Source organism: Poecilia latipinna, unplaced genomic scaffold (genome assembly GCF_001443285.1).
Source record: "Poecilia latipinna isolate Pla-1442-1.1 unplaced genomic scaffold, P_latipinna-1.0 Scaffold1033, whole genome shotgun sequence".
Taxonomy (NCBI): domain Eukaryota; kingdom Metazoa; phylum Chordata; class Actinopteri; order Cyprinodontiformes; family Poeciliidae; genus Poecilia; species Poecilia latipinna.
Genome location: NW_015113649.1, coordinates 98,035 through 125,668, shown reverse-complemented (window position 1 = coordinate 125,668; position 27,634 = coordinate 98,035). Strand labels below are relative to the sequence as shown.

The 27,634-nt window shown below is 37.8% G+C and overlaps 1 long non-coding RNA gene across 1 annotated transcript; it reads left to right on the top strand.

Annotated features, from left to right (window-relative positions):
• The first annotated feature begins 1,675 nt into the window (after positions 1-1,675).
• Positions 1,676-26,382, top strand: LOC106958947 (uncharacterized). The gene is made up of 2 exons (XR_001427257.1): positions 1,676-1,720; positions 26,147-26,382. It is a non-coding gene; the product is annotated as an uncharacterized LOC106958947 (long non-coding RNA).
• Positions 26,383-27,634: the final 1,252 nt, after the last annotated feature.

The window sequence follows — 27,634 nt, the reverse complement described above, 5'->3', positions numbered from 1 at the left end:
TCCATTCAGAATGAGCTGTGTTTGAGCCTGTTGTCACTTTAAATCCAAACAAGTTTACACTTGCACGTGAAAACGGCTGCAAACAAATGCACAGCTATACACCAGTACATATTTGAAAGGCAGAAGTGGAGCCTCCTGTACAACCAACAAGAATATAGGAAGTTGTTTCTGGATGGTAAGTCGACAACAAAATATTTGTCTTTTCCAGGAGCCATTGTACAGCACATACTGCTAGCTTGGGATGCTAGGTGACAGGAGGAACTCTCCTGGGGTTGCTAGGTAACGAGCTGGGATTCACTGGGGTTATATGGTGAGCAGCGCCTGCTGATTTGTGATGTTAAAGTCGGAAGGTTTTGGAACAATTTGTTTTCCACTCACCAAAATCACCTGAGTCGATTTTAAGAGCTGAAGTACAAAAACATCCAAAATGTGAATTTTGTATAACAGGTCCATTTTAATGATTTATGAAATCCACAAATAAGTTCAAGGTGGATATTTTGCACTACCATAATACTTTCCAGAAACTCGCTTTCATAACGTAGAAAGCTTTTTGCTTTTTTAAATGAACAGGATAAGTTGGGAAAAAGACCGAAGGAGTTTCTTTGTCTCTCCATCTCTGGCCTTTGATGTGCAGCGGTGGAGTTGGTCGAGTGTTCATCTGTTTTTAGTCCCGGTGTGGACAGGGTGGCGGGGGAAGGGGGAGCATGAAGAAGCAGACTTGATAGGCAGCGGAAGTGAAGATAAAAAGAGGCACAGCTGGACTGATGGGAGTGATGGGAGCCGCTCTTCTTCCCAGTAACAAACTCACAGAGAAGCAGGAAAAGTTCCCAACTTTCTGAGTCTCACACACTTGTGCAAGGACAGACGGGAAAGATTCCTCCTTTGTCTCTTTCCCGCACACACACGCACACACACTTGGCTCCTTGCTGCTGTTGTCAGTAAGTGGCCTCAGACTCCACCCTTCATTCTTCATATATAGTCAGGTGCTTTTTTTCTTACCCAGAGAAATCAATCACCAGTCCGCTGCTCGTCTACGGCCTGAACACTTTGTGTGTGTGTGTGTGTGTGTGTGTGTGTGTGTGTGTGTGTGTGTGTGTGTGTTTTCTTTCTTTGACTATATCTGAAGCTTTAGCGTGGTTCAAAATGAGTCAGTGCAGCTGAAACTGTTTTGCTTTCTGCTCATTGTTTCTTACAGATTTTGAAAAAAAGAGAATAAAAATCATGTCAGACGAGCGCATGAGTCATCACCTTCAGGCCGCAGATTGATTCAGTTTTTTGGCAAAAAGTTTAATTTCTTCACTTTGTTCTTGGTAAAACCATTGTAACCACTGAAAACTCAAACAAGGGCTTTTAATCTTTGATTGATTCAGGGAAAGTAAAAACTGAGCTGATTACCGAGAAGCAAATGGTCACATGTAGAGCCACGTGCCGAGGTGACAATCGAAAGTTGGATATGAAATGTTAATTTAAAAGAAAGAAAGCACCTCTCCAGGGGGTTTTGAGTGGCAATTTGCGTATTATCTTAAGACTGTCTTTAATTTGCATAGATTTTCCACTATTTACCTATATAGTGATAAAGATGATAAAAAAATCTGTGAAAATTTGTAACTTCATGAGTTCTGAGAAACATCATTTCCTTAAACAATAACTTGGGTTTATCTCTGTCTATTCTGATAGGACTGAGATTGCAAGGAGGGTTGAAGTCGACCCATTTTATCAAGTAAGACACTGGCTTCACCATAAAGATCGTCATGTCAAAGGAGCCCTGTTATGCAATTTCCACTGTTTTGTGGTTCTGTTTGGGTTTTGTGCTGTTTTACTTCTAAAAGTAGTATGAAAAGTTTAACTTTAAAAAAATAATCAAAATGATTTTTGGCAATAATTTTATGTCCTTTGGTGAAAAATGAGCCATTTACAAAAAACCTTCTGAATGTAACGTTGGAAATAAGTAGCTACTGCTCCTCACCTAGCAACCCCAGAGAAGCACCACCTGTTACCTAGCAACCCCAGAGAAGCCCCACCTGTTACGTAGCAACCCCAGCAGAGTTCTGCCCGTCACCTAGCAACCAAGGCGGATCTGCAACACGTTTTATCCAGCTGTGTGCGTGTAGAAATCTCATTAAACCTAATTATTTAAGAATGATTTTGTGCAAAAATGTAATGAACATGTTTTGTTTAGCCCATAGAAAAAATCCTAACCTGGATTTCGTGTAGAAGTGACAGATTGTTATTCAGACCAGTCAGCCATAGGACTGCAAGTGGTTTATTCTCTGTTGCTGCCATTAAAACATATTGACAGACAAACAGCCCATGAGTTAGGACTTTGACTAGGCCCTGCAAACTTTTATTAACTGTAGTTTTTAGGTTTTTTGAGTCATTCAGAGATGAGGTTGCTGGTTTGCTTTAGTTCATTGTCCTGCTGCATAACTTAAGTGTGCTGAACCTCAAGGTGATGAATGTTTGGTTGGACATTTCCTTTTGGATTGTCTGCTAGAGAGCAGATTTAATGGGTTGTAAAAGAAAAGCAGTCTGAAACCATCAGACTATCACCATGTTTGACTGTCTGCTGTCAAACATGGTGATGTAACTGGATGCAGACACCAAAAGGTCCATAATTTTCTTGTCAGTCCACGAGATGATCAAGATGTTTTTCAGGAAATGTGAGATGCATCTTTGTGTTTTTTGGTCAGCTGTGGTTTTGACCTGGGATGCCTACAGGTCATGCCGATACGAGGCTTGGGTAAAACAGAGCCTCAATTTTCAAACAAAAATGTCTTAGAGCCTTTGGATTCGTAATTTCACATAGTTGGGTTATTTTGCTGAGAAGTTACTTATAAGTGAACTTTGTCTCATTTTCAAGTGTACTAATATATTTGGACGAGAAAGTAGATACAAATACTTGGTAAGATTTTTTGCTTTTGCAGTAAAAAAGCATTAATCCGAGGACCTCACCCTGTGGATCCCCAAGACCTGTGGTGTTTTATGACTTTTCTGAACAGACTAGAATCTGTTTATTTTTATTAAAATTATAAAAATGTTCCTTTTTGTTTTGTCCAAAAACTTCTGATATATCATAAGATGTAATGTGTTTAAAATTTCCTAAAAATCTACAAACTAGAGACTTAAAAGTTATTGTAGTAAACACCATCACTTGTTCTGACAATGACATTGAATTGGATTACCAGTTATTTTCTAAAATGCCATAATCTGTCCTTGTTGACTGAAGGTCTATAAAATAAGAAAGGACTCATTTCCAGACAAATAAGCTGTTCAGGCTTTTCTTGGCCAATCCTCGAGCTGGCACATGAACACTACCAGGTGCTCTCTGTAAGGGCCAGACTGCACTCTGCCATTCACTTTAACTGGGGGCAGCGTGAAAGCCGGATGGCACAAACACCGGCCCTTCTGTGGGCAGTCGGCCTGGCTGGACAGAACCTCTTAAAAGGAGAAAGGATAAAGAGGGAGTTTTAAAAAAATGAAAGGCTGAAATTGTAAAAGTCCAATAAGAACAGCATAGAATCACCAAAACAGGCCCCAGTCTCCAGCCTGCCAGCCCCCGACATTTACATTAGAAGAGGAGGGACGCAGCGGGCCTGTGGAGGAATAGACGGATGGGGAGGAGAGGTCCAACGCGCCGTTGGGAGGCTGTAAACACTGGACGACAGTATCTCCATGGAAGCCTGAGCACCGCTCTGAGGCATCTAATCCCCCCTGAATCCAGCCGTCAGCCACCCAAGTCCATCAAGAGCCAAGTGTCCTGACCACCGGGGCCGAGTCGGCCCCGAGTCGGCCTCTCGCCTCGCCGGCTGGCCTGGTTGTCCGGCAGAGCAGATGTGCGCAGAGCGGTGGCCTTGGATGACTTGATCCCCTGGGCTTTACAGAGAACGACGGAGGAGGACAGAGGATAAGAGTGGCCTTGGTGGAGAGGCGGCCAGGCTTTCTCTTCACCCAACATCTCACAGCGAAGCGAGCGTCCATATGTCACGTGTTTTTAAGAAACCATACTTGGATTAGGGCTGGCCGATATGGTTGGAAATCTCACCACCATATTAACGTTTCATATTGACAGTTATTGATTTGTTTTTGTTTTTAATATTTAAAATACGTCCAAACCAGTTGGTGTGACTTTTACTATTTTATCCACAGTTTCAATTCAACTCTGCTGCTGTTTATTTTGAAGCCGTTATGAGGCGCAGTGTGGAAACCTGAAACTGCTGCTGCGCAAGTTACTCAACAGGTTGTTGCTAGGTAACCAAAGAGTGAGTGAGTTAGTTGACTTCACCAACTTTGCTTAGCTAGCTGTGCGAGGTTGAGTGGCTAAAGCTTTTCCTCTGCCTACATCTCCCAGAATGCTGTGCAGTTCTGGCTCAGAGGTCAGTGAATACCCTATGTATTGAATATTGCAGCATATGTATTATCTACAGATATTGATCATGTATCTATCACAGTACATATTGTTGCTGATTTATTGTCCAAGCCTAACTTAGAAACCAGTAAACATCTTTGCACCTCAACTTTTGAAACAATTAATTATCTGATCATTAATTGTAGATTTAATTGTTTATTAGATTAAAATTAGTTCCAAGCGGTTAACTCATAACATCCGCTTCAGAAACAAAGATGGCGGCCAAACCAGAATGGTAAACAGAAACGGTCCAAACAGAGTCCATATTGCAACAGAATATTTGAGTTTTATATTGGAAATTTTTCTTGTATATTTACAATGAATCTAAACCATCGTCCTTCCAACAACTTTCATCTGTCCCCCCTCTGCTTTTTATCTTTATTAAGATCTCGAGATGGTAGGGATGGCCTAGGATTGCATGCAAGATGGGTTGATGCTCTGCGAAACAATTTCCCATTCAGCACGTCAGTGTAAAGCCCCCTCAACGGTTCGGCTCTTCAGTCACAGAGAGAGAATCGGTTGAAAGATACACGAGAGAAGTAAAAGGGTAGAGGAGGGGGAGAACGGCTTTTTTTTCTCAACAAAAGAAAGTTAGAGAGCGAGGGAGGGAGATTGAAAGGAGGGACGGTGCAGGAGAAAGTTTGCGGAGCCGGAGCGGGCAGCGGCTGCCAGGCGCTCAGGAATTCATGGTCGATTTGTTCTCGTCCAGTTTGCAATAAAACACACAAAAAAAAAGGCTGAAGGGGAGACTTCTGTGAGTTGAGGGGTAAGCAACAGATTGCAGATGCCTCCTTTGGAAAGGCTCCTTGTGAAAAAGCAGGTCCTCCTCTCCGTGTCCAGAGAAAAGAGCCCTTCTCTACTGTAAAGGAGCGCTCGGGACATTGTGGGGCTTGTCAATGGCTCTCGGCTGGGGCGCCGGCTGAATACAAGGAGGCCCAGTGTTCGGCATCGCAGCTCCGTCTATTGAGGCCAGAACCGTAATGGGGGCCCCCGGGGGATCTACAGGGATTTCAGAGGGCCCAGTTTCAATGGGGACCAAGTCCTTTTAACTGGAACATTGTGCGGCGCTCTCTTCCTCTGTCCTGGAGATCAGGAGAGAGGGAAATTCCTCTGCATATCAAACAGAACGTCTTCATTCCTAATGGACTCTGGATGGATTAAATTTTTGGGGACACAGTGTGAGACGTAAAGGGTGGGGTGGTATTGTTCGCATACACTGCAACAACACAAAATTTTACCAAGTATTTTTGGTCTGGTTTCTACTGCAAATGTGTCACTACAATTAAAATAAGACACAACTAACTTAAAAACTAACGATAAAGATATTGGAGCTTCTTTTGAGTCAAAAATTAGATAATATTGATGAAAAAGTACTAGTTCCATTGGGAGATTATTTCACTTATAACATGGGAAACATTTCGTGTTATAAGTGAAATAATCTGCTAGTGGAACTGATACTTTATAAAATCAATATTAAGTAATTATTGACTCAAAAGAAGCTCCTAATTATTGGTAAAGTTAATTCTTCTTTCAAATTTACTAAGATATTTGCACTAGAAACTATACCAAAAATACTTGGTAAGAGGTTTTGCTGTGTAGCACGTTTTCTTTCCACTCAACTTTCCATTAATACACAGCCAGCTTCTTTAGTAGTCACATCTTGAGAGTTGCACTACAAAAACACAAAATATCACCAAGCATTTTTAGTTTACTTATTGTATTGCAAAGTAGACTAAAAGCTACTTTGCAATAGTCAACTTTGTATTGCAATTATCTCAGTATAGTTGAAATAAGACAAAACTAATTTACAAGTAAGCTAATAAGATAGCTTACTTGTAAGCTATTTGAGCTTGTTTTAAGTAAATAAATCCTTAATATACTTTTTTTTTTAAATCAATATGTAATTTTTTGCCTGAAAACAAGCTTCTGTTTCTTGCTCAAAAGTTTCTTCCAGGTTGGTTTTGTCTTAATTTATGTTTAATAAGATGTTTACCGTACAAACTAAACTGAAAATACTTGGTAAAATTGTGTGTTTTCAGTGCAAAAGTTGTTTTTCTTCCACTAAACCTTACATTAATACACTTAGATTCATCTTTTTGGAAACAGCCAGTTTCTTTAGCAAAACATCTTGGGAGTTGCACTACAAAAACAAAGTTTTTCCAAGTATTTCAGTCTAGCATCTATTGCAATTATCTTAGCACTTGAAATAAGTCAAAACTAACTTACAAGTAAGTTATTAGCAAGATAAGGGAGCTTATTTTAGTCAACAGTTACATAATTAGTGACTGAAAAGCTTCTGTTTCTTGCTGAAAAGTTGCTTGCATGTTAGTTTTTTCTTAATTTAAGTGTAATAAGATGCTTTCAGTAGAAACTAGACTAAAAATACTTTGTAATATTTTGTGTTTTTGCAGTGTTTGTGTGTGTGACAGGTTCTGTTACTGAAACTGGCGGTTCTGCATCCCGCCTGCCACAGGTGAGCTTAGAGCCAATCAGAGCCTGTTAAAGCATCTGCCAATCAACGCAGCGGCCTGCTGACCCGGGGTCAACCTCCAGCTGCTTTCCAGCGTGTGTGAGTCCAAGTCGGCATGCTGAGTCTGCACGTCTGTCTCGGGGAACATCGGTCAGGAGCCGTGTCCACGCTGCGCTACATTTTCCCATGAAATCATTCTTTTAAAAGCACACGTATTTATTCCAAAACGGGGTATAATCACTTATGGTATTGAGGCAGATACGCACAAACACAGAAAGCTGGCAGCTCGCAGCGTGGTTACCCGATACTTAGAAAAGACAAACTTTACACAGTCACCATGACCGCGACAGAATGCAGGAGAAAATGCAGCCGATAAACAAAGAGCTGTCCAACGGAGCGGCCGTAGGTTTTCCCCTAACCTCACCCAGCGGTCTAAATCTGCCGTCCAGAACCAAAACCTTTTTATATCCGTTTGTGTGGCTCTCTTCATGACCTGTTTGTGTTTATTCCACCCTGGCTTTATTTCTACGGTTCTGGTCACTCTCTTATTTCAGGGCCTGACCATCACCGAAGTCATGTCTGACATTTTCTAAAAAGGTAGGAGATCATTGTGCAATTGAATGATTAAGCAAACTGTGTTCAGGGTTAACTTTAGAGATGCGCTGTCTTTCAGGTCCGGCCTTTCTGGTTCTGCTTTTCTTTTGAAGACAAACTCGTTTATGCAAACAACATGCATACTATCGTTTGTTGAATGCAATCATTCAACAAATAAGAATAAGAAGAAAATGTGCTGCAGGTTCTTTGGTAGAGGCTGTAGCTTTAGGTTTATCCTAATTTTATAAAGCAAAAGTGATTTTATTCTAAAGAAAAGCAACGTTTAAAAGGAAAGAAACTTTTCCACATTAAACAATGGTCATAATCTGTTAACATTTTGGTTTTAATTTCAGAGTTTCATCTATTTGCATTAATTCAGCATATACATTTAACTTGATAGTTGTTTGGAAGAGTTGCACACCAGTGAAAGTGTTTGTATTATTAAAATAAAAATTAACACATATTTAATTTCAGAGAAACAACCTGAGTAAATAGTTTTCAAATGCTGATTTTGTTTATTAAAAAGTTTTATGATTAATTGTAATAAATATACTTTATTTTAGAAACTTTTATTTAATATGCAACAGCAAAAATTAGGTTTTATAAAGAAATATTACATACGTTGTTTATGCTGCAATGCATTCTGGGTAGTGGATCTATGCTAGGCGCTAGCTCCCGTCAGTCAGAACCATAGACATTAATACGGTCAGAACAGTAATTTTTGTTTAATAAGTAAAGCTTAGCTCTTTTAATTTGAACCAGAGCGTGTTTAAATCGAAGGTAATGAAGTAATTACGAGTGGAAATTACAGATGAAGAGGAGGAAGTCGGATAAAAAAGCAGGTGTTTGTGCTGCTTCTGCTTGAAAATGCTAACCGGAAATGAGCTCCAGTTTTCAACTCAAGCTGTTTACGGTAAGCGTCGGCATCATAACATTCTCGCTAACATATCAAAAATTGTATTTTATAAAGTCTTTCCCTTTAAACATCCATTCATTATCTTCCGATTGGTTTTGATTTTGCGTTAGCTTCTGCTAATAGTCTTGGCTCCTCCTAAAGGCGTTAGCTCCAGCTAGTGGAGCAAACAGTAGCTCATTAGCCGATATCGTGTGTACAGCGGCGTAAAAGCGTGGAGGCAGTTTTCCTCAATCCAGATGTTTTGCGGGCGGCTCTCATCAGCCTCCACGACCTTGACGTCTCGCGTTTGGTTTATAGGTTTCAAGTCAATATTTCCTCAAACTGTACATTCATTACGCAAATGAAAAATTTGTTTTTTTGGCTCCGTAAAAGATAAATATTTGTAAAAACAGAAAAGAAAAAAAAGTATTTATGATCTTTTTGTGACAACAATTTTTAGGTTAAAAGAAAGATTATAAAATATTTAGGCCAACATGTTCAATCAGTGGTGGATCCTTTAAAAATGCTTTCTAAGCTCATGGGAAAGTTATACCTGCCACTTTTGGTAAGTGAGAAACTAACCGCAAGGCTTTGAGCCTCCACCAAATTACATACGAATATACTATTATTACTCCAAGAGCAAATTCTATTCAGTATTGGATCTGAAAGGAAATCGAGCGTCACTCGTGGTATTAGATTTATCTAACAAATACACAGAAACGGAGAAACTATTCTAACCAAACTTGCAGTAAACAGACGGTTATCATCCATGAACCTTTGAGCAGGAAGCAGCTCTTCCTGCTGCATCCTCTCATCCCTCCAGCTGTGGGATGAGTTTGTGTGTCCTATCTGTGCATACAATAGAGATACAGTCGGTCGGGAGAACATGGCACCTCTGACTGCCGGGTTCCTTCAATTGTTTGGCAGGAAGCTCGCTCCGGCTCTAGATAAAAGAAAACACGAAGGAAAATACCGAAGACAGGGGGGGATGTGAGTAGGCGGTGATGCTCGCTCACCCCGGAGAGAAAGTAGTGCAAAGGTGAGGGTCAGGGAACAACAGAGAGGCTATGAACAACAAGAATGGTAGGAGGAGCTGCAGAGTGAGTCAGACCTGTGGTTTTAGGTTCAGCGAGTGTGCAGAGAGAGACCCCACGATGACGCACAGCCTCCTGACACCTGTGCACATGTCGGCCACAACCATGAGATGAAACTGATGTCACCTCATCAGCAACCGCTGGAAAATGGCACTTTGTTTTTGTTTTGTGCCTGACAGATGGGGGGGGAGGAAATTTATTATTCCAAAATACACATTATAATAAATGCATTTAGAAAGGCAGCGTATCTTGTTCCAAGTCTTGGTTTGGGTGCAGGAATCGATCAGAGCGGGTTTGTTTTAACCACAGTGTCACTGACTTAGTAATCCACAGAAATAACAATCGTATCAAAACCGAGAGCGGTGACGAGCATTTTCCCCCGCAGCCCTTAAACTTTTGGTTTAGATTGTGAATTTTACTTATGTTCGAGCTGTTAGCAATCTCGCCCACTTAAAGGAATCTCCCATTTGATAATTATTGACAGTGACACTTTGTCTTTCAGAAGAAAACCTTTGTGGGTATTAGAGGCAGAATTTACCAATATTCGAGAAAAATGTGTGTTTAACCTCTTTCAGCAGAAGTGTTTAGCTTTTATGAAACAGAAATAAAGAATTAGAATAATCATAAAAATGATTTAGAGACCACATGACATTTTTCAGTGCGTTTTACTGATCAACAACAATAATGTGGCTCTTTGCCACTATAAAAGCGCAAAATTTTACCAAGTATTTTTGATCTGGTTTCTAGTGCAAAGATCTTATTTTGCTTGAAATAAGAAAAAAACTTTCAAGTAACTTTTCAGCAGGATACTGAGGCTTATTTTAAGTGAATAATTCCTAAAGTTAATAAAAAAAGTTCTAGATTTATTGGCAGATTATTTTACTTATAACATTAGAAAAATGTATAGTTAAATAATCTGCCAATAAAACTGACTTTTTCATAATATTTTGGAATTATTCCCTTAAAATAAACTTATATCTTGTTGAACATATACTTGTAAGTTAGTTTTGTCTTATTTCAAGTAAAATAAGATCTTTGCACTAGAAACCAGATCAAAAATACTTGGTAACATATTGTGTTTTTGCAGATCTGTCCTGTATCTGTTGGCTCCATTTTGCCTAAGAACTTCAGGTGGTAACTTCTAAAAATTTAATTTTTACATATTTGTCAAAGGGGACCTAATATGCAGAATTCAAATTTCACACGTTTTTATACTTCCGTTTTGGGTTTCAACTGCTTCTAAAACCAACCCGAGTCCTTAAAAAAACATCCAGCCAGTATTTGGTAATAAGTTGATGTTTTTTAGTGTTTGGAAAATGAACCATTTCAAAAACCTCCTGAAACAGGAAGTGGTGTATTTCTGCAGATGGCTGTTGGACCACAGGGAAAAAGTGACACATTAACTGTCACTTTTTCTACTTTAACTTTCATTGTGGCATTTTTAAAAGTGACCTATTATGCTTCCTTGAACAGGTTAGGAAAGGTCTATGGGTGATACAAAATATGTTCAGGTAATTTCTTGGACAAAATCATTCTTAGATAATGAGATTTTAGTCTCTAATTTGAGTTCCTGTCAGAATGAGCTGTTTTAGGGCTTCCTGTCAATTTAAATTTAAATAAGCTGCTTTGGCCAGCCCTCCCACCCCCACTCAACATTTACACTTTCACATGAAAACGGCTGAAAACAGATACAACCTTACATCTTTGAAAAACAGCAGTTTGGCCTCCTGTACAACCAAGATGAATGGAGCAAGTACATCCTAAATGGTAAGTCAATAAAAACACTTGTCTTTTCCAGCAGCCATTGTGGACATTCAGCAGTAAAACCAGCTGACCAATCATGATGGAGCTCAGCGTGGGTTGCTAGGTGATGGGCGGAACTCTGCTGGGGTTGCTAGGTGATGGGCAGAACTCTGCTGGGGTTGCTAGGTAACAGCACAGTACTCGTATGTGACTTAACAAAAGGGAGGTTTTAAAAAACTAATTTTCCAGACACCAAAACCATTAACTTGTTGCCAAAAACATTTGGGGAATTGTTTTTAAGTGCCTTGGCTGTTTTTAGAAACCCAAATGGAAGAACACAAACGGGGAAAATGTGAATTTGGCATAGTAGGTCCCCTTTAAGTGGAAAATATTGCTTCCATTTTAATGTAATGGTACGTAAGGTCACAAACATCCATCGACTTTTTGCTCAGAAACATGAAGGATTGAATGTTGACAGATGTGAGAAGCAGAAACTGAACTATCTCAAAATAACAAATGAAAAGAACACAAAGCAAGACACAAGGCTTCATGCAGCCAATCACCAAACACTTTTCTGGGATGAGTCATGTCAGCAAACAATAAGGAGAACAATGGAAAGTCTATCTGAGGCCTTGAGCCAGGTTTCACAGTAACTCTTGGATCTCTGCCACGTCTCATCAGCAGCTGCCATTTGTTATTTCTACAAAACTCTGAGCCTCACTGTAGCAAAGGGAGTCACAAATTAGTGTGAAAGCAGCACAAGAGAGATGGAGGCGACAGCTACACTACAAAAACACAAAGTATTTCTGGTCTATTTTCTTGTGCAAATGCCTTAATACGTTTGAAATAAGATGAAACTGACTTACAAGTTAAGTTTTAGCAAGCTATAGGAGCTTGTTTTAAGTAAATGATTTCTAAATATTGACAAAAAAGTACTAGTTCTATTGGCAGATCATTTCACTTATAACAAGACATTTTCCCATGTGAAGTTAGTCTGCCAGTGGAACTACACTGCAAAAAGTCTTAGAGCAATTTCAGTCTAGTTTCTCTTGCAAATGTCTTGGAACACTTTAAGTAAAACAAACTAACTTAAAAGTAACTTTCCAGCAAGATATGGAGGCTTATGCTTATTTTAAGTCAATAATTCTTCAATATTGAGGAAAAACTACCATTTATATTAGCAGATTATTTTACTTATGGGAAAAATGTCTTGTTAAAAGTTAATTTTTCAGCCAAAAAATCTAGAACTTCATCAATTTTAAATAATTATTCATTTAAATCAAGCCTTTATCTTGCTGAAAAGTTATAGGTAAGATTGTTTTGTCTTATTTTATCACTACTAAGACATTTGTACTAGAAATTAAACCAAAAATAATTGGTAACATTTTGTGTTTTTTCAGTGTAGTACTTTTTCATCAATATTACGGAATTATTGACTTAAAATAAGCCTCTATATCTCACTGAAAAGTTACGTTTTAGTTAGTTTTCTCTTATTTTCAGTTTCTAAGACACTTGCAGAGGAAACCAGACCAGAAATACTTGGTAAGATTATGTGTTTTTGCAGTGTACTTGCAGGAAGGCGTCTCGGTATGTGGGTCAGGTCCGCCAGCCGCTAATCCTACGTGATGTTGACCTGTTTGAACAGCAAGCAGGTTTCTCACCGGCGCAGTTACGTAAGAGCACAGACAGAAACCAACCAAGACTTCAGTCCACGCTTCATTCACCTCAGCTTCACAATTAGGAAGGGATTTCTTGGAGTTTTTATTGGTTTGTTATTGGAGGAAAAAAGCGGGCGTGTGCTGGAATGGGTGGGAAGTTTGAATAAACAGAGATAAGGCAGCTGGTGGTTCCCCCACGCTGCTCCAAGTCTGAGCCGAACCGCGGCTTTATCAGACGCCTCGTCTCATTAAGTGGATGGAAAATAACCGCTGTTGATGCGACACCAGAGTTATTACAGGTTACTCTAGTCACTTTTTTGATATTTTCATCCATGTGATGATGTAATTTTTAAATATTAGAGTATTGATCATTTGATCAGTTACTCAGTACTCAAATAGACTTTTTACCAAATACTTTTTTACTACTTTTTACTTGAGTAAAAATAGGTTGAAGTATCTCTGCTGTTACTTGAGTACAATTGTTGGGTACTCTGTCCACCTCTGGTAGTTACAGTTACTCAATTACATTTACTTGAGTAATATTTTTTTTTATTTACTTTTAGGAGTAATTTTACTATGCTGTATTTTTTTTTTTATTCTTGAGTAAATTTCTGGATTTTCTACCCACTGAATGAAAAGCAAACATGTTTTAACCAAAAACTCACCAGATACAGACTGGTAAATATTTCATAATTGATAATTACTCAGTGCTTGTGTAGACTTTTTACCAAATAGTTCTTCACTCTTTGAGACGTTTATTTTCTCTCCTCATTAGTGGAAGATTTTAATTTAGGGATGTTGCGATCATTGACTGATACCAGGTGTCAGTCCTGTACCTAAACTATCGTTTTTCGTATTTTAGCATATTTTGATTCTGTCCTACTTTCCTCTGTCAATGATGACATTCTGTGGGTCTCAATTTTTTTTCTGAGAAAAACAAATATTTTATCCAATCTGGAGTTCCTGCAATTCATCTTCGATCTGCGCGCTGCAAAAACACAAAATCTTACCAAGTATTTTTCTCTTGTTTTTAGTGTAAATATCTTAATTCGCTTGAAAATAAGACAAACAAACTTACACTTAACTTTTCAGCAAAGTATAGGAGGTTGTGTTTAGTCAATAATTCCTTAATATTTACTTTAAAAAGGTGTTAAGACATTTTCCAAGGTTATGAGTGAAGAAATCTTTCAGAAGAAATAGTAGTTTCCATCAATATTAATGAATTATTTTTATAAGAAATTGTTTAGTCAAAAGTACTCCAGTAACAAAAAATAAATAAATTAAATCAAGCAAATAAAGTAGTCCAATTTCTTTTTTGTGAAGGGATGTTAATTAAATCATTTTACACCTTTAACCACGTTAATAAACATGGTACTGAGATGCTGTGGGTGTGTTCTGTACTCCAGGTGAAGTGACTCATCATAAAACAGTCACGTCGACGGACGTGCAGAGTTCGGTCCTGTTCTGGTTGAACGTGTCTTTTGTCTCTCGCTGCAGGCAGATTGACAGTCGAAGCAACGCTGAAGCAACTGTCACGCTTTTACCTTTCCAACAGAGTCAAAAACCTGGCACCGTCTCAGTTCCCTTTGCCGTTTTTCCTCAGGTGCCGTCACGTTTTCTGAATCACTGCTGGCGCTTTCTGGTTTACTTATTGTCATTCATCATTTATTAATTATATTTTACATCAATTAATGATGTAAAACTGTCTCTGAATTGTTTTCTTTGCTTTTGTTTTTTCATTTTTTTTTCCGCTATTCTATGAGAATATCAGTACATTTGGAAATATGATTAAGTGCAATTTCTATGTGCAGTTTAGTGATAGAAATCAAGGTTCTTTATGCGACTGGTGACCTAAAGAAGCACATTAACACAAAGTCTTACCAAGTATTTTTGGTTTAGTTTCTCTTGTAAATATACTAGTATACCAAATATACTAGTAAACTTGAAATAAGTCAAACTTATTAACTTTTCAGCAAGATGTAGGAGCTTGTTATAAGTAAACAATTCCATACAAATTCTGCTGGCAGATTATTTCAAAAATAAGAAATTTATAAGTGAAATAATCTGCCAGTGGAAATAGAACTGGGTTGCTAGGTAACGTGCTGAGCTTGGCTGGCGTTGCTAGGTAATGATTGTGAAATAACTGAAACATTCAGCCAGTGAAACTAGAACTTTTTCATCAATATTAAGTAATTATTAACTCAAAACAAGCTGTTATGTCTTGCTGAAAAGTTACTAGTAAATTAGTTTCTCTTATTTCAACTGTGCTGAGACATTTACGGTAGAAATTAAACCAGAAACACTTGGTAAGATTTTGTGTTTTTGCAGTGTGTAAATGTATTGAAAAACAGCCTTTTCAGTCTGTCTAGTCCAAGTATTTCTGTTGGACAAGTCCCAACAGAAAATGTGCTTAATAGGTATGCTAAACTATAAAATACACATTTTGTTCTGCAATAAGTGGCCAATCTAATCCCTGCAGATGTTTTGATGACCAAATGTCAGACTATGGATATAGAAGTGTTAGTTGGTTGTAGATTACTATTGGCGTCAGCCATCTTTTGCACGTTTGAGAGGTCAGAGGTGAGCAGAGTACCTTACCTCTGACCTCAAGTCGAGTAAAAAATAAGAAGTAGCCTAAAAAGTACTCAAGTTGTGAAAAAGTATTTGGTAAAAAGTCTACTCGAATAACTGATAAAATTATAATTTAATATTTGAATATTAATATTACATCATCAGATGGACCAAAATATGAAGTTAAGTGGAAATTTAGGTATTTTAAGGACTAAAATGACAATTATTCATATAAATAACAAAAAATAACTAAATCAGGCAAAAGAAAAATTTTCCACATCAGTTTCTTTCAATATAAAGCTTATGAAACTTTAACAAAAACTGCAGGTGTGTGTCTGTGTTTGGTCAATTTTTGTTTAAAATATGTTTATTTTTCATTCAGTGGGCAGAAAATGCAGAAATTTTACTCAAGTAAAAGTAGAAATACTTTTGGTTGAGTAATTTTATTATGAAATGACTCCTAAAGGGACATGTTTTCAAAAAAGGTTATTCAAGTACTACCCATTCTGTCTATGGTGGCTGTAACCAGAGTGAGTTTTATGACAGAGCTAACTCTGCTAGCCGCCGCTAACAGCGTTAGCGCTGAGTGGAGCTGGTCTGTCGATACTGACTGCAGGATTAATCTGCTGTACAGTAAACCAGCTGCATTATGAAATGGATCATATCGACTGATACTTCATAAAGGGCACCAAGCTCCCAGTCCTCCCAGTTAAACTGGGGTTAGCATGTTTTGACTAGACGGCTCTGGAGACCGCTGTCAGACTCAGACGGACGTCTTTGTTTATTTAACCCTCTTCTGTGAGGATTTTGGCAATGTGGGAGCATTTTTCCGAGCTGCGTGAAGAGAATGTTGATACAGTGAACTTGTTGAGCCATGCTCCCCTGGAAAGCGATTTATCTTCTTAACAGATTCACAGACGTTCACAATCTTGACGCAGGTCATGCATGTACAGGTACATCTTAGCAACTTGGTAGTTCATTTCAACAATTTGAATCAAAACATTAAACTTATTTATTATAAAGATTCATTACACAAAATCTTACAAAGTATTTTTATTCTACAGCTCAGGAAAAAAAAATTAAGCTACCACTGCATTAAATCCCATTGAAAACCTGGTTATTCCTCCAAATATTGAGTTCTGATCTCTTGCTGAGTTAAAACATTAGTATTGTTGTTTCTAAATTAATATTAACTTGTTTTCTTTGCATTATTTGAGGTGAAGGCTCTGCATCTTTTTATTTGATCATTTCTCATTTTCTGCAAATACTAAATTTTTATTTGTAATTTCAGAGACATGTTGTCAGTAGTAGTTCATAGAATAAAAAAAACAATGTTCATTTTACTCAGACATATAACTATAAAAAGTAAAATCAGAGACTCATAATTTTAAGTGGTTTGTTAATGTAGTTTTTTTAGTACACTTGAATGAAGACAAAGTTGGCAAGAAATAGCTTGTTTTTAATGAATAATTCCTTAATATAAGTAAAAATATAACGAGACACTTTTACCACGTTATACTGTAAGTACGTTTTGATCAATATTAAGGATTTGTTGACCTAAAACAATTTATCTTGCTGAAAAGTTACTTGAGTTAATTTTAGCAGGTTATAGGTGTTTGTTTTAAGTAAATAATTCCTTAATATTGATGAAAAAAATACTAGTTCCATTGGCAGCTACATTAACTTATAAAATGGGAAAAATGTCTTATAAATTAAATAATCTGCCACTGGAACTAGAATTTTCTCATCAATATTAAGGAATTATTGACTCAAAACAAACACCTATATTTTGCAACCAAGTTAGTTACTTTTAAGTTTCTCTTAATTCAAGTGTACCAAGATATTTTGACTAAAAACTAGAGCAAAAATACTTAGTAAGATTTTGTTTTTGCATTGAAAAAGTTGATATTTTTAGTACTTTTATATTAAAAAAAACAAAACATTTCTTGGTATTATGTAATGGGAAACTTTTCAAAGAAACTAAATTGCAGATTTATGTTATCAGAAAGGTAAAATCAGCAAACCTAACCACAACTAAAGATAAAAATGTCTGAGAGAAAAGGAGGCCACACATTGATTACTGTAGTGCTGCTCTTTACCGATGCACTCTCTCTCTTACACACACACACACACACACCTTCAGTGACATCATTGTGTACCCAGCTCCGATAAGGTCATCAGTCAATGAAAGCAATGACCTGTTGCGTTTAAAAACCCTAGAGGGGCCAAGTGATTGACTGAGACAAGCACAATGCAGAGCAATGCGCACTGAGTGAACTACGGTTAGCTAATGATTACTGAGGCAGGCTCTGCTGTTGCACCTGTCACACCAAGGATAGACTGACTCCCGCCTGTTCCTGACAAACCGTCATTGTTTTCACTGGCATGCAACACTGACCCGAACAGCCTGTGTGTGTGTGTGTTTGTGCGTGCGTGCGTGCGTGTGCACGCGTGTGTGTTTGTGTTTGTGTGGGTGACTATGTCTAAAGTTTAGCAGCTATTTGCCAGGGTGTGTGTCGCTTCAGAACGAGGCGGTTTGAAAGTCCACTGCAGACGCAGCAGTTCAGTTCATGATACCAGTTCAGTTCTACTGGCCTGGTTTAGTGTTTAACTTATACACTGTAAAAACACAAAATATTAAACTAGAAACTAGTATATTTTTGCTGCACAGTGGTGCAGTTGGTAGAGCTGTTGCCTTGCAGCAAGAAGGTTCTGGGTTCGATTCCCAACCTGCGGTCTTTCTGCATGGCGTTTGCATGTTCTCCCTGTGCATGATGGGTTCTCTCTGGGTACTCCGGCTTCCTCCCACAGAACAAAATCATGACTGTCAGGTTAATTGGTCTCTCTAAATTCGCCCTAGGTGTGAGTGTGTGTGCATGGTTGTGTGTCCCTGCGACAGACTGGCGACCTGTCCAGGGTGACCCCGCCTCTCGCCCCAAACGTTAGCTGGAGAGGCACCAGCAACCCTCCCGACCCCACTAAGGGACAAGGGTGTACAGAAAATGGATGGATGGATGGATGGACTAGTATTTTTGGTTTGGTTTCTAGACAAAAATAACTTACAAGTAACTTTTCAGGGACAAATAGGAGCTTGTTTAAGCCAATAATTCCTTAATACTGCCGAAAAAGTGCTAGCTTCACCAACAGAAACAAACTACATCGTTACATTTTTTTCACAAATTCATTTTTATATGTATTTTATATATCCAGCAGCCATTGCACAGCGAATACAGGGGTAAAACCAGCTGACCTAATGTGCTGGAGCTCTGCTTGGGTTGCTAGGTAACGGGTTCGGTTCCGCTGGGGTTGCTTGGTAACGGGCAGTTCCTTCCGATTGTAACGTTACATTCCAGAAGTTTTTGAAACGAATCGTTTTCCAAAAAAATATTAACTTATTACCAAAAACCGTCTTTTTTTAAGTGGTTGGTGTGTTTTTAGAAGCAGTAGAGATGGAAGTAAAAATATGTAACCAGGCAGAGAGACTGATAAGATGACTCACATCTAAATAATGTGTTAAGGATAGTTTCTACTTGATAAATAGGCTGTTGTAGTACAGATATGTTACACAACTGTAAACATGCATGATACTGCTGTGAGGAAACAACAAATGATGACCCGTACATTACTCAGTGATACTCATTCCATGTTTCATCAGAACCCAGCCGGTCCAATGGATCAAGAAATATCGTGAATTTGATAAATAATGAGGTGGAAATGGTGGAAAATAAAAACAAGTAATAACTTAGTAAATCTGAATCTTTAATTGCTTGTTACAGCTCTGAACTTGTAGTTAAATGGCTACAGTTTAACCATCAAAATGACCAAAGTTAAATTCTTAAACTATGTTTGTGTATGTGCTGCTAAATGTGCTAATGGCATAATGGCAGAGAAACAACTTACTGCTACAGAAAAATCACTTATCCACTGTCATCTGTGGCTTTGCTAATTAGCATTCACACGGGCATGATTGGCAGCGCTAAGACTTGCCTCTCTGCTCTGATTGGTCATTTCTAGTTAGCACTGGGAGAAGGCAAAGGAGCTTGATTTTATTTATTTTTTCATAGATTATTTGTCTCATACTCTATTGTGACGACATGATTGTAGTTTTTTTTTATATATATATTAAAGTTACACACTGGAGCTTTATAGCAAAAGTTTTTTTTAAGGGAAATTTAATCAGAAATGGCAGTTTTCAGAAGGACCTTTGCTCTTTGGATGGCTGCCAGACATGACAAAGTGGGACATTCACGTCAGGAGAGTCTGTTTTCAAAACAGCCAAAGGAGACCGAACAAAGAATGTCGTACACAAAGACAAAGGTTTATCTATGAATTTTTAAGAACACAAACACTGTGAGAGGAAGCTGTTACCTTAGTCTTAGCCTCGCGGCTGGAGGCAGAGTGGCTAATTAAAGGGGCGGAGCTTGATGCTGCTTTGACAAACGGGTGTTGTGACTCAGATGCTCCTGTCATTCCTGTCATAGCAGACTGAAGAACGGCCCGGGCCTCTGGTGATTTTCCAACATGCGTTGAATAGGAGGTGAGAGGAGTAACCATGGGGCCATATGTGAGTGGCCATGTGTGTCTTGTCACATCCTGATTAATTATTATGTTAGAAAACTAACCAGAAGCAGCTTGAATTAAGTTTAAATAATTATCTACCAGGAGTCTCTGAGAGTTACGGGTTATAAGAACAAGGGAGATAAAAATAATGTTTATATTTATAATGCATTGATAAGTGAAGCTAATGTTAGCATCTTTGCTAGTCATAGCATGTTGGCTGCTGTTAGCATAGAAGCATTAAAACATACAAGCTACAACACAGCAGCACAATGGAAGTAATAAAATGAAAATTTAAAAAAATATATAAGAATAAATTAAGTTGTGGCTAATATTGTAGTTAGCATAACTTCTATGCTAATTAAGGTTCCTAATAGTGTTCCTTTCCATGTTTGTGAGTGGAGTTACTTCCACATAGCACATGTACAGCAAAAAACTTCTACTAGCCCAGTTCTATTTATTTTTTACTACTGTTTTATTATGACTTCTGTACTGGCTTTGTTGTGTGACTTTTCTATTTTATTTAACCATCTGGACCATCATAAAAGTGTTGGTGGACATACTAACAAGACTTTAGCTAATGTTAGCATTGTAAAAAATGTTCAAACATTACCCAACTGCACCATAATAATGTTTGCTATTAATAAACCATATGCCAGTGGTAGCATTTAGCTAATGTTAGCATTTTAACTGGTGATAACATACAAGTTGCTGCTAGCATAGCAGATACAGACTAACTGCTAACATGTGCTTAACTTGTTAGTTATTATGATAATATTAGCTATTTTGAGTATTAATTCAGTTTATTTATTCATATATAGCCAATTCACAACAAATGTCTTAAGGCTTTTTACAAAAACTAATTTAAGTCCAATCATAAATACTTAAATCCCAATTGACTGTAGTTATAAGACAGCACAGTATGAGCGATTAGTTTTTCAAAGCAGTTTAAAATGCTTCTATTTTAAACTGAAGCGTAATCCGCAATGTTTGCTAGTAGTAGCATGATGCTAACGATGGCGTGTTTGCTAATGTTAGCATTTTTCTTACAAGTCTTGCATTTTCATGGTTTAATTATTAGGTTTTAGTTTCCTGGTGGGTTTTAAGGCTCAAAGCTGCTTCAGAAGAACAACCATAGACTGTGGATATGTGTTCCTTGCTAATTGTAGTCATTCTGCAACATCCATAATACTTGTAAGCATGTCTAAAGTCTTGCAATGTGAAACATGAAAGTATTTGTAACAAATCAAAAGGCATCACCATGATTTGCTAGTAGGATAAATAGTCATATGGTTCAGTAATTAAAACCAGTAGTGCTTTGTGAAACTTTCCCGCTCATCGAGAAAACTTGCATGTTGGAACGAATCCTGACCTGTTGCCCAATCGCTCCTTCAGCAGCTGCTGGTGGCAGCTTGTCTTAGTCCTCCGGACAATTGCTGATACCATCTGCAGCGCTGCTGTAATCTGTCAGAGGACAACGGTTCCCAGTCACACCGACATTTCAGACAAATAAATACAAAAACAGAGCAAACTCCAGATCTTAACTGTCCAGTGATGCAATTTTAGGACCAACCTAAAGAAGCCGTTGCAGTTTACTCTCTTTAAAAGCAAACCCTGGAAAGTTTTTCTCACATACTGACCACACTGCAAAAACACAAAATACTACCAAATATTTTGATTAAGTTTCTAGTGCAAATATCTTAGTTCACTTGGAATAAGACAAAACTAACTTAAAAGTAACTTTTTAGAAATATATACTAGTAAGTTCCTTTAATTGGTAAAAGGAATTATTATTATCATAGTTTCTTCAAGATTTGCTCCTGAAAACTTGATAAGATTGGTGCTACGGCCGTTGTTCATCCAGCGACCCGTTGTGTTTTTGAGTTAAAAAATGTTTAAAGTTGACAGAAAATTTGAAAATATCACTTGATAATTACGTGTTATTGAAAGATTGGAAGATTAATACCTGAACACCAACTACAAAATCTTAAAAAAGGCAAACATTTTAAAAAGACTTGAATAAATAAGCAATGCTTAGCCTGGTGGGGGCACAAGTAAAGCCTGGTGGCCCGCCAGGCTTGTAATACACTGAGGGAAACCCTGGAGTCTTGTTTTAAATGAAAAAATTGCAATCTGCTATTAAGGAATTGACTTAAAACAAACTCCTATATTTTGCTGAAAAGTTACTTATAAGTCAGTTTGTCTTATTTCAAGTTATTTGCACTAGAAACTAGACCTGAAATATTTGGTAAGATTTTGTATTTTTGCAGTGTAGATCTACTGGTGGATTATTTAACTCATAACTAGCTTATAACTAATGCTATGCTTCGATATGTTGCTGAAAAGTCAATTAGTCTTTCTAGTGTATGAAGTTATTTGCTCCTAAAAGCACTTGGTATGTTTTGCAGTGTAAGGAATTATCTGGGAAATGGACACACTTCCACAGACGTGGAAGATCTGCTGCCTCTTCCGTCAGACTTGAACCGAATGTTTCTGACGTGTAATTTTTACTAGTCGTAGCAGATCAGTAAGGTGATGTGTGAGAGGCCGAACTCGCCTTCCTCTACAGCGAATCCCTCCAGAGGAAGGAAGAACATTTTAACGTGCAGAAAATAACTCGACTATTTGTTTCTCGAGCGAGTGCAATGTGTGTGAAATGCAGGTCAGGTGAGTCATCCGCTCAAACCTGACGGTGCTGTCTGTTTTTTTACACCTGAATGGAAAAATACACCCTGAGTGTGTGTGTGTGAGTGTTTGCACAGACACACACAGGCTGATTCATAGTTTTATGACTACCCTGGCAGCATTTCACAAAGCTAAGCTGGGAGCTACAAGGACATGCAGGAGTGTGCATGCTCACACACACATTTCCTCACCTTGATGATACTGACGGTCACCTGGAGCTTTTTTTAATTCTCAAATTCACTCCAGGTCCTCAATAAGCGCAAGCAAGACCAGCACAAACAAAAGCACAATGGCTGCCCTGAGCTATAAAAAGACAGCAGAGTTTAACCCGTCCTTGAAACTCCACAGATGATCGACGACACACACTCATAAACTCACACACACACACACACACACACATACACACACACACACACGCACACACACACACACACACACACACACTGTATTACACTCTGCAGAGTTTATGTTTAGAAGTGACAGCTCTTTCTGTCTGCTGTGTCCTACATCCAGGCACATCCACCGTTTATTTGGAAAACTGTCTAATCCTTTATGTTTTATTTGGAAGGTTTTAAACTTATCTGTGACTTTATGACAAAAATTTAACATTTCAGCTTTCAATATATGCAGTTATGCACCTTTACAGCTTCTAAGAAGTTATGGCTTATTTATATAAGTTTGCGTGTTTAAACAGCGAAAACTCAAAATCTTACCAAATATTTTTGGTCTAGTTTCTAGTCCAAATAACCTAATGCACGAAATAAGACAAAACTAACTTACAAGTAACTTTTCATGAATATGTATGAGTTTCTTTAGAGTCAATAATTCCTCAATATTGTTTTTTTAAAAAGTGCTAGTTATATTGGCAGATTATTTTGCTTATAACATGGGAAAATGTTTTATTACAAGTAAAATAATCTGCCAATGGAACTATAAATTTTTCATCAAGGACTTAAAACAAGCTCCTATATCTTTCTAGTTAGTTTTCTCTTATTTATCTTAATATTTAAGATATTTGTGCTAGAAACTAGACAGAAATATTAGGTACGATTTTGTGTTTTTTTAAAATAAACCCTTTGCTACACTGCACTGAAAAAACAAAACACAATTTTACCAAGTATTTTTGTTTTCCAGTCCCCTGATAAGCGTTTAGGATTTTATCTTGCCGTCTTTTCTCAGGATGATCTCGTCTTCATGATCTGATCTGTACATTTGTAGCTGGTAGTTGCTGCACTTGGCCGTTTTCTTTTGAGCCAGTTGAATAATTTCTAAATATTTCCAGATTTCTTTCTCTTCAACAGTCAGGAGCAAACCAAACATTTAAGGTTTTAAACTGAACAAACATCCTTCAAAATGCTGAGTAAGAGAATTTCTGTCACCTTTTCCTCTGAATATTTAAACTGGTTCTAAGCGAAGACCAGTGGAGGTTCCTGTTAGTACCAGAACAGCCATCTGGTTTCTCCACTCTGAGCCCGTTTGTTGTTTCTACGGTGGAGCTGCACATCCACTCAGCTTTCTCCTTTTGCTGTTGTTTAGTTAGCTGCTTTCTCTCTGTCACAGACAGCAGTGCTCCTGTAGCCTGTTTCTCTCCTTTAGCCTCCAAATCAGGTTCTGTTCTTCTCATCTTCACTCGTTTTTCTCCTCCTCCCTTCGGTTCTGTCATGATGCTTTCAAGGTCGTTGACCTTTGCTGGTTTTGCATCCCCTCTCGGTAGAGGAATCATTTACAGACAACTTATGGAAGATGCAAAAGTATGTTTGTACCCTGATCTTCCAAAAACATTATTACAACATACTCGGCTTTATTAAGCTGACTTAAGATCTTACAGTGTACTTCCAAATTTTATTTACTACATTAAAAAAGTGGAATAATTTAAACAAAGTTTAGTTTTGCTTAATCTTCTTGAGAAAATTAAGTTCACTATTTTTGGATTTCCTTTTTCATGTAAGTACTTTAAACAAAGAACATTCTTGCTTGATAAATGTAAATAAATTATGCAAGTAGTTGGGGCAGAATATTTTATCAGTGTGGAGGAAACTGTTAAATCTGGCTTCCCAGCATCTGTCGTCATCTTCATTGTTTTTCCTCGTGGATTCCTGGAGACGTGTAGCCGCCAACGCTTGATGACCGCCAGTCCACATCCGACGTGGAGGCACCAGGTTCTGACAGAAAATCCAGCACAAACTGGCAGAACTGAAAATGTAAAACCCAGAAAAACTAATCAAAACTTGAAACACAGTGACGGTAAAACGTTGTGATCTTTAAAAACATGCAGTGTATCCCTGTATGTTCCCCTCCACTGTTTGTCCTCCATGACAGGATATGACTGATATGGGAAGACTCCTGCATATGCACAGATCGGTCAGGTTGTCTCTGCGATCAGATGACAACGTCTTCCATGTAAATGTCTCTTCACATCTGGTCATTTTTCCCATGGAAAATTTTAAAAAGAGAATCCTCATGGAGTGTGTCTCTTTTTCTAAGCTCCTTTTTTACCCAAACATTTTGGTGTTTTTGTCGTTCGCAGGCTGATGTACATCCAGGTTGTGTTGCTTAGACACCAGAACATCAGTTTGGATGTTTAGTTTGCAGAAATTGATGTTTTTATTGACTCAGTCATGTTTGGTTTGTGTGGGAGGATTTAATCAGACTGAAGTCATAAATTGCACAAATGTTTGACTCAGACAAATAGAAATAATTTAAGCAATCAGCTTTTTTTATTTCAGCAAGTCAAAAGTATTACACAATGTAGCAGGAACTCACATTTTTAGTGCATTAATATTTATCTTAAAGCTAGAGTATGTAACTTTTATTTAAAAAAGTTGTTTTTTTTACATATTTGTTAAAACTGTCACCATGTTGCTAAACTATATGAAAATCGAGTTCTTCCATGTAAACTATATGAAAATCGAATTCTTCCATGTCTGAAGAAATGCTCAGCTCAAAAACAACCAATCAGAGCCAGTGGCTTAGCACTGTCAATAATTCTTGTGTATGTGCTGCTAAATGTGCTAAAGGCAGAGAATCAACTTACAGAGCATGTACAGAAAATGCTCTGTACAGTTACAGAGCATGGTCAATTATTGGTGGCCATGCTAACTAGCCTCAGCATTCCTGGGGAGGATGTGAACAGCATGTACCAGAGAATGATTGACAGCGCTAAGACCCTCCTCCTTGCTCTGCTTGGTTGTTTGTGACCAAGCTGTATATTTCTGTCTCAAAATAGTGACCGTTTTAACAAATATTTTAAAAAACTATTTTAAAAAAATAAAAGTTAAATATGGCAGCTTTGAAGACACAATAGTTTCTTTGTTGTGGTTGAGTAAGAAAGTACCAATGATCTGAATCACTGATTCTGATTAACCTAATCAGGTGGTTTGTGTATCTCCATTTTTCTAGGTAATTGTGTTGATCGGCTACATGATTCTGTGCCATCTTTTGACCCCAATTATGCCTTTCTTGTTTTTTTGACAGTCGGGTCCAGCCACTCATCATGCATGACTCCTGGCTGCATATTAACAGCTGTGTGCCACGGTGCAGCTGTGGACCGGCACCACAGATGGTGCTGAATACTGGATGAGATGGTGGAGCTGCATGATGGAAGCCGCCTGGACGAGGTTAGATCAGGTTAGGTTGGCGGTTCATGACCCCAGTTAGCAGTCGCTCTCTTCCTGTGATTTGTTTCTGCAAAAATCCATTCTGGTTTGTTACAAGCTGTCTTATTATCTTCTGTTTTTATGATGTTTAAATGGATTCAGAATTTGTCTGCATTCCATGGGGAAAAAAAGAAAGTCAAAAGATGAAGTTCACAATTTACTGGTCTGGTTCAGTGCTCATTGTCCTTTAATAACTTCTCAAAAGACATTTACATGAAGTGTGGGCTCAACATTGATGGATTGTTTCTTGCAGGTTAGTGGAATCAACTCACTCTCTCTCTCTCTGGTTACCTAGCAACTCACTCCTTCTGTGGTTACCTAGCAACAACCTGTTGAGTAGCTTGCCCAGCAGCACTTTGCCTCAAAACTGCTTAAAACTAAAAAACAAACAAACAAAAAAAACATCATGGAGTGAAACTGTGAATAAAACAGAAAAGTTCACACCACCAGTTTGGCAGCATTTCATATATTTAAAACAAAAAACTAGTCAATAATTATCGATATTATCGACTGACATCAAAGGCGTTTATCGTAATATGTTTTTCAGCCGTATCAGTGCTTTGAATTCTGTGATGTCACAGGTGAAATTAGTCTAGAAGAGGGAAAGAAGTCTTTGTAACCTCTGTTCTGCCCTGTGTATGTTTTATGAGTTAATAAAACAATGTTGTCACCTTTACAGTAGGTTTACACAATTAAGAGTTAAAATTAATATTAAATCTTAGTTTGTTGCCTTTAAAAATAGAGAAAAAAATAGTGTTAAGTCAAGATCTTATTTGAAGCTTGTTGATACGTTAAAACAGGACAGTTTTGAGAGGCCCAGTAGAATGAAGCATGTTGCCAGGTAACGAGCTGGGCTTCCCTGGGGTTGCTAGGTGACGGCTAGTGCCTGCTGATATTCGGAAGGTTTTTGAAACGGCTCATTTTCCAAACACCAAAAAACATTTAACTTATTGCCAAAAAATGGCTGGATTATAGCTATATATCGTTTTAGTTTTTTTTTTGTTTTTTTGTTTGTTTTTTTGATTGAGTTGTTTTTAGAAGCAATAGAGACACAAATAACATAAAAACATACTGAAACTCAAACATACTTTTTTATTCAGTGCCTAATCCTGCTAAACTGCACAAAACCCATTAACCTGGAAGTACAAGTGTCTAACGTGTTTTTTCCATCATATTTTTATCCTTGGTAACAAATCCAAGGTGGTCATGATGTATTCCCTACATTGTGGAGAAACTATGTTGGCTGGAGGTGAAGAACCCTTTCTGTCAGATATAAATTAGCCCTTTCATCATGAACAAATTATGT